Source organism: Balaenoptera acutorostrata, chromosome 2, assembly GCF_949987535.1.
Source record: "Balaenoptera acutorostrata chromosome 2, mBalAcu1.1, whole genome shotgun sequence".
NCBI classification, from domain to species: domain Eukaryota; kingdom Metazoa; phylum Chordata; class Mammalia; order Artiodactyla; family Balaenopteridae; genus Balaenoptera; species Balaenoptera acutorostrata.
In genome coordinates this window covers 125,398,688-125,408,950 of record NC_080065.1, presented here as the reverse complement: position 1 = coordinate 125,408,950, position 10,263 = coordinate 125,398,688, and the positions used below count along the sequence as shown (strand labels likewise).

Here is a 10,263-nt window from a genome sequence, read left to right as displayed (position 1 = left end):
ACCCCAAAGAAGATGTGGGGGGAGGGGCCCGCGCAGCGCAGTTGAGCCCGCTGCAGAGAGGGGACACCGAGTCACGGCCACCCCCTCCCCAGCGGGCCCCATCCAGACCCAGATCCAAACCCAGACAGGCCCACCCGTCACTTGACTGGACTGTCTCCTACCGCAGAGCCCTGGCCGCAGAGGCGGGCGAGGAAGAGGAGAGGTGGTGCGGCGGTAAACCTTAGCTGCAGAAGGGGCTGCCAGGGATGAGGACGGGGCGCCGGCAGCAGTGGCGCGGAGCACCAGACACCTAGCCCTTCCCTCCCCTCGCTCCCGCCGCTCCCCCTCCCCGCGCACGGCAGCGGCTCTGGCCTCAGATGATCCCGCTCCCCCCTCCCCCCAACCGCAGCCCCGCACAGTCGGGCGGGCGGGCGGGCGCACTCACCGGCAGGGGGGAGCCGAGCAGAGGACGGCAGCCGCACCAGGGCCGGGGTGCCCGCAGTGCCTTTTCCCGTTGGCTCTGCCCTTCTCCCCAAGCAACAATCAAAAAGAAACCCCACACTCACCCCAAAACCTTCAACCAGCCCGCTGTGGGACAACGACTGCCCGCCTGCCTCCCCCTCCTCCTCCTGAGATTTGGGGAAGGGGGGCACCCTGTTCAGGGCTGAGCCCAGCCTGGGTTGCCGGCCAGCTCTGCGGATAAACCAGGCCCTGCCGAGCCTTCAGCCCCTAGCCCACTCTTCCTCTCTGGAAGGACCCAGATGGAAGAGAAAACCAAGCAGGCTTTAGGAAATTCACGAGCTAAAAATGTCAGGAATTTCCTGGGAAACGCAGTTCCTTACGGGATTCATTAACGCAGGTTCGCTCGCCCCTTTTACTCCTCCTCCCAGAAACTCCTAAGTGTCAAGGAGAGCCCCCATCTCTCAAAAAGTAAAACATTAAATGATCGCTGGTTTTTAGGCAGACAGCTAGGTTACCGACCATTACCAATGACAGCTAAACCAGTGACAGCTAAAGAGGGTCTTCTCTGGTCTCAGGAAGGGGCTCAGAAATAATAGATTTCTCTCTTCCTAGATCTGAGGCATAAACTAGGGCCTATTTTCCTTCTTCCAGATAGACAGCAAATGCTCACACTCCCTCACTGCAGTCTGAAGTCCTAGCAGCTGTGGGAAAGCTAAGGCCTGTCTCCAGGGCACCTCCTGCCTATGCCCCTACATGCTCCCCATCACCTTATGCAAGGGGCTTAGGGGATACAGACCTCACAGCCCTATTCCTGGCTTTCTCAAGCATGGATTGTTGCCTCCACCCTGAGAAGCATATACCTATCTCATCTGTAGGCTCCATTCCCATTTAACACTCCCCAACCCCTGCCCCCAAAAGTAAGGAGACTTGCCTCCCTCACTCTTAACTCCCAAGACATCTGAGTACCTGGCTGCCCAAGCTTCCTGGAAATGAGAGGGGTAAAGAGAGAACTAATGATAAAGAAACCCAGACCAGCCCAGGGCGTAAGCTTTGTCAGTGCTTGAGACCTTAAAGCCCCCGTATATATCCCTTCATCTCCTGGGCAAACCTGCCTGCTAAGTATTCACAGCTACCTTTTTCTCTTAGCAAGGGCCCCATTCAACCCAGCATTAGCTACTTCAGCTCTGGGCTGACGTTCGCTACCTCCCGCTAAAGAGGAAGAAACAGGGCAGAGCACCCTGGCTCCCAAGAAGAAAACTGGGATAGTCCTGTGAACCAGCCTCAGAACCACCCACCTGTCCAGCTGTCCCTGAAATGGCTCCCTGAAGAGGAGGCCCACTGTGAGAGAGAGAAATCCAGATTTTGGGCCCCATAAAGAACTTCCCCTTAGTTTAGGGTCATCCTCTAGCACCGCGTATTACCCTTTCAGTGCTGATTTTTCTGCACTCCCTCCCCGTCCCCAAGTCTGTCGGGAAGGAGACGTAGGAACTGTTGGTGCACTTCCCACCACACAGAAATACATGTGTAAGAAGCGGCGGCTCCTCTAGGTTTGCACGGTAGCGATCAGGACCCTGGATAGACCCCGGCCCCAAACAGGGTCTCAAAGGCTGAGTGGCAGGGTCTCCGCACAGAACTGGGCGGGGCATTACGCTTCCACCTGTAAGCTGAGACTACTAAGACCTGGTTAAGACCGCTCTAGAAGAGCCGCTATTCTTCCTCAAGGGTTTACTTCGCGCTGAACCAAGCCCTTGACCCCTCAGGAGAACTCAACGCAGCAAGGCCAGTGGGGCTGCGATAAGGGGGCACGCGCCTGCCGGTCCCTGTCACTCTTCCATGCTAATGATCGCTTCCCCCAGGACAAAAAAGTAGGGCTCGAAACTGCCCGCCTTCTTGAACCAACTTTGGAGTCTAAATTTCTTGCCCTCTGTCCCAAACGTTTATGTCCAGGGGCTCTGAATTGGTTTGAGTTTGGGAATGCCCTGATTTTCTGAAAAAGTGACTGTCACCAGGAACTGAGTTCTTAGTTCCTCAGCGCAGAGGCAATTGATGAAGTTTCTAGACAAAACACAAGTTAAATATCATTTGCACGCATAAACTGGGAATTTTAAGCTCAAATCAGTAAACAACTGAGACCTGGATCTCTCCACATAAATATGTTCTTACTTATTTCATGCTTTTTATTATATATGTATAAAATTTTGCCTTTATCTATTAGCTTCTTGCCTACTTTATAAATGTATCTAAAAGCAAACAAGGTTAATAATGCCTTTCCCAAAATAATACAATGATAAATAGGATATTTAACACATTTTCACTACTCAAACAAGAGAGTTTATTTCAGGATAAGCCTGTAAGTGTGGGCTTTTGGTCAGAATGGAGGGGGTGGTGAAAGGCGGCTTTCCGTAGGCTACAGAATATAGTACCCTTAAAAGGCAGTCTGAGAGAAAAGTCTTAAAACAAAGAGTTTAACCTTAAACAGAACTTCAAAGTTAAATTTGCATCCTAACATTGAAAATCCATTAGCAAAGTTGTGGATTTAAAAACATACCTAGCTATTTGTTAATTACCAAAACAATATGCTAACTTGGTAAATGAAAAGCCAGTTCTAGTGTCTAGATGTTTGCATTGTCATTTTAAACCAAATAGTTGTAAAATTAAAATTATAATTTCAATACAATGTAGGAAAGACAAAGGGAAAACGAAATATATTAATATGCACAGAATATCTGTGTTAATGAAAGAACTATCAAAAAATATTTCCTTCCTCCTCAAAGTTTGCTTATATTTTTAAAACCTAATAAACGTCTCTAGATTTAGTGTGCTCTCTTATTAACACTACACACACATTTCAAGGAAAATAGAGATTGCTTTATTTTTAATCCCTCTATCTCTACATCTTTAACAAACTCTTACCAACAAAAAACTGTTCACAAGAGAAACAGATACTAGGCTGAACAAGAAGGAAAAAACCTCATTTTCCTCAGCCTGAAATACGGTTGAGTCTGAAATAATCTAATTCTAAAAGTAAAAATTAACACACACATTTACAAAATAAACTTGGAGAGAGAAGATCTACCTCTGGGTAATAAACCCTTTTGATTACGGAGTTCCCAACAGAAACAATACGCTCATTAATATTTCACAGAATCACAGATTTCCCAAATAAAAGAGAAGCAAAAACATTAGAACTTGTGTTTTCAAGTGCTACTTAGGTTAAATGCCTGTCTTAAACCAGACAATTATCTTCAATACCCAAATCATTAAAACTAACTGGAATGTTGTACTGTAACTGTTCAAAGTGGAGGAATTACCCATTTCTCCTCATGGCTAGCTACCAGGAAAATTAAGGGAAACTCTCAAGTAAATCTTAACATTTAACAACAACGACTAATAGTATTTCACCGACCATTTTTTAAAAGTCTATTTCCTTTCTATAGCTCATCTAATCTTTAAAATTATGCCTCTCCAATGCTATTTCAATGTTTAGGGTTAAAGATATGAATTAAACATTTAAAATCTGAAGAGAACAATCCATGTGATAGAATCCTCACATTTCCCCACATGTTATTTTAAGCATTTGCAGAAGAATTAAATAAATGTAGCACACATTCTAAATTCGATAAAAGATTCAGAGAACCCGACATTTTATGTACCCAAAAGGTCCAAACAGAACCGATGCAAATGTCAACAGCTCTCTCTCTTTCGGCTGATTCTTAAATGGTTTTACTAGTACCCAAAGGAATGAAATCAGCAACTCTCTCCACACTCTAGTCAACACTCCAATTTTCAAAGCCGCAATTCGAAAACGTCAGTTTGGGCGGGGAACAGTGAGGGTCTTGAAGTAATCAAAAAATTCCTTTTCTCCTCTGACAATCTACCAAAAGATGTCAAACCAAATTCAGCCTATTATAAAGCACTGGGGCTTCCTTCCAAGGACACGGGACACCAGCAGAGACACCGCTGCAAAAAGCTGTCCAAAAGCGCCTGGCCCGACAGAAACGTAAAGGGGCCCAGATAAGAACGAATTAGAAGCCTCAAGAGGGTCCCGCAGAGACAACGTAAATCAAAGTAGCATTTATTCAGGGGTAGACAGCAACGAACCAAAGAAAGTTTTCCCAGCCGGACTCTTGGGCCTTTCTCTATCCAAGTTCAGGCTCAAGACAGATATATTTGTTGGGGCCCCTTCCCCTATAGACATAGCCGCTGCCGGGGCCTACCGTCGCTCAAAGGGAAGACCCTCTAACTTCACATCCGTCCGTTTTGCCCTCGGACAAAGGCAGAGGAGACTATGGAGCTGACCTAGCTCTGTGGGGCAGCAAAAATGCCTTGTTCGGGCCACCCATCTTTGGGCCTGGCTTCGCCTGCGCTGTCAGCACCAGTGTATTCTTTTTTATTTTTACAACGCATACTGGGAGGGTGTATGCATTGCGGGGGTGGGGCGGGGGTTGAACAGAGGAAAGGAGGGGTTGGTAGTGGAGCCTAGAAGCCTCCTTCCTCTCCCCTCCTGCCAGGGTTGCTGTGCAGGGAGTGTCGGCCAGGTTTGGCGAACTGTCCCAGGCCCCAGGCAAAGGTGGTCAGGGGGAATGGGGCTCAAGCATTGCTAAGCAAACGGCACCACTGGTGGTCTCCAGCGCCTGAGAAGGTAGGATTGCTTTTTTTTTTAAAGGGGCGTGTGATTTTCTTCTTTTTTGGAGGTGGGAAGGAGTTCGTTCGTTCGTGCGCTCCGGAGGGAGGGGGGCGCGTTGCTGCACTACCAGGGTCCCCGGAGGAAGGGTGCGGGGATGTCTACAATGCTACAGTAATTATTCCTGGGGCATAAGAGGGCAATTAGAAGGGACAAGGTGGGCGGCACCTCAAGCTGTGGCAGTGGCAGCAGAGAAGGTCGCGAGGGGCTTACCCGGGCGGGCGGGCGGGCGCTGTCCTGCCGCAGGTGAGGGAGGGCGCGGGCTGGAGGGAGGGAGGGCGCGCGCGAGGCAGGCGCTAGGCGGGCGCGAGGAAAGGGGGAGGGGAGGAGGGCGCGCGCGCGCACACCTGTCCTGGACAGCGGCGCGAGCCGAGCTGCGCCTCACTCGGGCTCTGCCGGCTGAGGAGGGAGAAGGGCGGGCTGGCAGGCGGGGGCGGGACGCCGAGGGGAGGAGGAGGAGGCGGCTCGGATGGCTGGCTCGGCTCTCACTCGTTCTCCCTCCCGCTGGCAAGTCCGGCTCACACCCTGCTTCTCCCGCTCACTCACAGCCCCCTTGGCTCTCCCTCCTCCTCCTTCCCCTGCGGGATCCGCTCGCTGCCGCCGCCGCCGCAGACGGCAAGTCGTGGCAGCCAGACGTCGGCGCGTAACCCGGCGCTCCGTGCGTGACTCCGGGCGACGTCAGCGCGCGCTCCCCGCTACCCACCATCTCCCCCCCACACTCCTCCCGTGGCTCGCGCCCTCCGCCCTCGCGTTCCTCCGTTTCAGTTGCCGCGGCGGCGGCTGCCGAGCGCGCTCCCTCCGCCCCCCATCTCGCGCGTGCGCGCGCCCTCCCCGCCGTTGGCGCGTCAACAGCCCACGGCCCAGGCCTTGAGGCGCGTCTGAGGAGGGGGCTGCCTGCGGCCTCTTTGCCCGCCCTTCCTCCGCCCACCGCCGGTAGCGCCCCCGGGAGGACTTCTCCCTTGTTGGGCTCTGAGGGCGGAAGCCAGGCTCAGGCGGGGAGGGAACCCTGTAGGGCCTGCGTCAGCTCCAACTTAGGGCCCTCAGCGTCGTTGTCAGTGTCGCTACCACCCTGTCACCCTGCCCCGCGCCCCCGTTCCGCCCACATCTCTTAAGAGGCGATAGGCCTTTCATCTCCCGGGAGGGTCTCACCTTGGCCTTCAGACGCCCGCCGAGAGGGGCTAGAAGGGCAAAATTAGCATAAAGAAGAAACGGGCTAGACCACGTTCAGGCTGTAGCCCCAGGAATCCTTGACAGGAAGCGTGGGGTTGCTGCCCAGCCTCCCACGCAGTGTAGGTGAAACTGGGCCCCTTTGAGGGACTGTGACTAAGGACAAAACCCTGATAAATATTATTTATGCGTCCTTGGGCCGAGAGGGAGAGAGTAAAAGGGACGAGTTAATTTTCATAAATGGCTATGCTAGGGCGAAATGCAGAACTATAAAATGTCCTTTAAGAGTTTTCTTGAAATCTTTGACCAGGTTTGACAAGATTTTTGGTACACGTTAACTTTTTCCCTCATTTTGTATGCTGTCACATCTCCATCCTGCAACACTGCATACATAGAAGATGGATCAGTTAAAAATATCGGCTGCAAAATAAGCAAAAAACAGCCTTACCATCTTTATCATTATTTAAATAGCTCTCAGAGAAGTCAATCTGTGATTTAAGGAAACTTAGTCAATGTTTTAACTTATTTAACTGAGTGTATTTTATTTTGAGGTAACTTTGCAATACACTGTGAGATACTCTTTTATTAGGCAATAGTAGACTTCTTTTTTTAATGTTTTATTTTTAATAGTAGACTTTTCAACTCACTTATTATAGGACCTTTTCCAAGAAGCTTACCTAGCTAAGCCTTAGAGGCAAGTAGGAGAGAGGTGAAATTAACCCCATTTTATAGACGAGAAAATTGAGTTACAAAAGTATGTCAGTTGAGAGTTGCAAGCAGTCTGTCACCGATAGAGGGAAACACCATAGGTCTATTATTACCTGCTTTATCCACTAAACCAGAGATTCCTCAATAGTTTACTTCCGGGTATCTTTTGATTCCCCCCTCCCCCAACCCCACACTTGTGTATTGTAGGCAGTGCCTAATGTCTGAGAGAAACAAATTTGGGGAGTTTCCTGGAGACCCCAAATCACAGATTACTCTAAAAAGTTTGAATTTGAAAATTTCTGCCATAGAAAATTACAGCTCAGCAATAATTTACTGTGAAACAAACTTCCATACTAACAAAACAGCAAAATGTTTATTAATCCCTAGTTAGAAATGAGAAAATTTTGAGACAGCCTTAAGAATGATGGGTCATTTCCTTTGAATTGCTTCTTTATTCGCCTCATCTTTAGGTGGCAGCACTACTATATAAATATCTTTAAAACTACAGTCTTCTGCAACTTGATATCCTAAAGAGTGTTTTGTCCTAAATGCTTCCAACTATATTGTGGAGATTAGAAGCTAGTGAAAATATGAAATCATAGCTGAGAATTAGAATACTTAGGAGGTTCTGAAGGAGGAAAAACAGGCTTTCAGAGGAATGAATAAAATACATGGAGCTACTGAGGGAAAAGATTAGAAAGGGGTTTTTTTAAGCTTTTTAATTTATCTTTATTTTTTAGCTATATGAGGAGCAAGTAGCATCTTTAAAGATCTCTTATTGAAAAAGCACAAGATAACCTTCCCAAGCAAGCCATAGTTTCTCAGTACTGCATGTTTTTCAAGTGTTTACAAATTTAAAGTTGTTAGTTGTATAGTTGCAAGTATTCACTACAATTTTTAAATTCAGGTGCAGTTTTCGTCATTGAACTGCATCAAACTTATGAAGATTCCAAATAGGACCTTATTGTTGACCCTTGTGGAAGAGAAGAACTCATCTTGGCTCCTTTCCTGGCTTCCTACATTTTTCATGTAAAAAATAAAACACCATTACTCAAACTCAGAGATGTGAGAAGATGAACTAAAACAAATGTAAAGTGATAAAAATTTACAGATATTCTATATCTTAATTTATCCCCCATTTTTCAAGGGTAATGAATTGGGATATGTGGGGGTTATTTGGATCAAGTGTTTTCTAAGCAGAACTTTGTTGTAATTAATCTTGTATATTTACAGTCATTCTTCCTGTACTTCTATATCCAAGCAACCAAGCAAAACTGAATTTACATGCATTTCAAAATAGACTGCTTTAGATTTACAATATAAATACAACCACCAAGGAATATAGAGGTATGACCATCAGGAGTGGGGAATTAAATCACTTCTGAGTAGATGATGAAGTGTTAGTAAAGTCTTTCTTGATGGCAGCTTCCATTTTTCTTAAGTCAAACTTGGGGAAGCAGTCTTAAGCAAATTGGTAGAACTCAAACTCAGCAGTATTATGTTAAGATTTTTAAGCTCTCTTGCGCCAGCAAATCATGCAGCCTGTGGGCCTTAGCTCCAAACTTCTGCCAGCTCCGTTTTGGCAGTAAAGTGTTCTGTTGAACAAAGTTTGCACGTGTTTGGGGTGTGAAGTGGCTCCTCAGGCATTTATTGGTTTTATTCCAGTTTAGGGACTTGAAGACAAGGGTCAGAAGCATGAAGCTTGTATAGTTCATATGTGCCCTGAAACAGACTATGCTAGCGATCTTGAATTTTCACTTAAACAAGGGTAACTTTTTCTTTGTTGGTGTCTGAGTTATTGAAGTGGACCCTTTAGTTTACTCCTTAAGTACTCACATGATATTCAACCAGTTCTCAGAAGCAGGTAAGCAGGATCCTCTCTGTTGAGGGAATAGAGCTGTGGAAAAATCACTCCTCATCCTCTTACCCACAATACCAGCAAAATGTGTTTATCCAGATGAAACCCACTAAGTAATAATACGCAACTTGAGAGCAAAGGGACCAGTAATTATGTAAACTCAATCTCATTGTCAAATTATATATAACTATGAGCTTCTGATCTTCTTTTGTATCAATTGTCTGACTTCAACTTTTTTACCTACCTCTTCCATCCTGGAGTCATTGGTTAACAATACCTGGTCCAGATATATGTGCTAATTTGTCTTATTTCAGAGGTCCCTTGTCCTGTTGGAAATATATATAAACAGTCTGTTTCCATTATTTTTTTCAAGCAATTCTAATAGAAAATCCTTGCATAATCCGGGGTAACACAATTTGAAAGCCATTAGAGTGCTGTTGGAACATTTTTTTTTTTCCCTTCCTGATTTAAGAGTAATGGGGGGGAAAAGACAAAAGTAAAAGTAACATGTTGAAATGAAACTATCTTACCTTTAACCATGATCAATGGAATGTCAATTTGTAGGCTACAAGTATGGTCATTTGAAAAAGGTAGTTACTCTGGATACTTTTGCCAAGGGACTGTAGCCTAAATCCTTATTTTCACCTTTCCCTTCTCTTTCCTTCTCTTTAAAAGTAATTCCCAAGTCAGAACTAACATATGAATGTTAGAGATGGAGAGGAAAGCTGGGCTTTTCCAAAGAGTGGATCTATCTGGACTGGAAAGTACCATTGAACTTTGTTGCACATTTCATGGTGACCCCAGAACCCTTTGCTTGCATACTATAGGATATCAATGTGTTGCCATTTTATTACCTGGAGCAAGACTGAATACATTCATGAGTAGGTATGTACATGCAACCAGATACCACTGCCCTCTGAGGCTAATTTAGGCCATTTTTACAACCCAGTGCAGTAGCACTTGGCAATTAGATGAAGAAGGTCAGTTGCGTTTCTTCCTGTTGTGAGTAAAATGTGTGAAGGGAAGAATCAAAATATACCATGGGAAAAATACAAAGGGAGTTCTTTAATATTTTGTGCTATAGAATTTTTGTCTTTCAAGTATAATTTTTCTTCTTGTCTACTTAAATACTCAAAATTAATTATTAAATGTAAATATAATGTAATGATTAGTTTTTACTTTCTAGATAGTAAATCAATATTTACTTGATAAGTATGTGTATAAAGAAGAAATGTTTTTTAATTACTATTTTGGAATCCCACAATATACATATTTCATAAACATATTACAACTGATGCTTACTCTAGATGGCTTTTTTTTTCTCTTTTTTTTCCCCTTGAACTTCCTTTTGGAAAGTAAATATTACCTGCTATTTTAGAACTGGTCCTTGGAACCCACCACTGTT

The 10,263-nt window shown here is 45.7% G+C and overlaps 1 protein-coding gene across 5 annotated transcripts in view; it reads right to left on the bottom strand.

The window, feature by feature from the left end:
* The window catches only part of PURA (purine rich element binding protein A), an 8,700-nt gene extending 2,342 nt beyond the window's left edge, over positions 1–6,358 (bottom strand). The window contains exon 1 of one of the 5 annotated variants that reach the window (XM_057540718.1): positions 6,275–6,358. The gene's annotated coding sequence lies outside the window, so the exon portion shown is untranslated. Of the gene's footprint in view, positions 1–161; positions 304–424; positions 2,445–5,338; positions 5,776–6,274 lie in introns of those variants that run through there. The other 4 variants (XM_057540714.1, XM_057540715.1, XM_057540716.1 and 1 more) reach the window with 4 other exon arrangements.
* Positions 6,359–10,263: the final 3,905 nt, after the last annotated feature.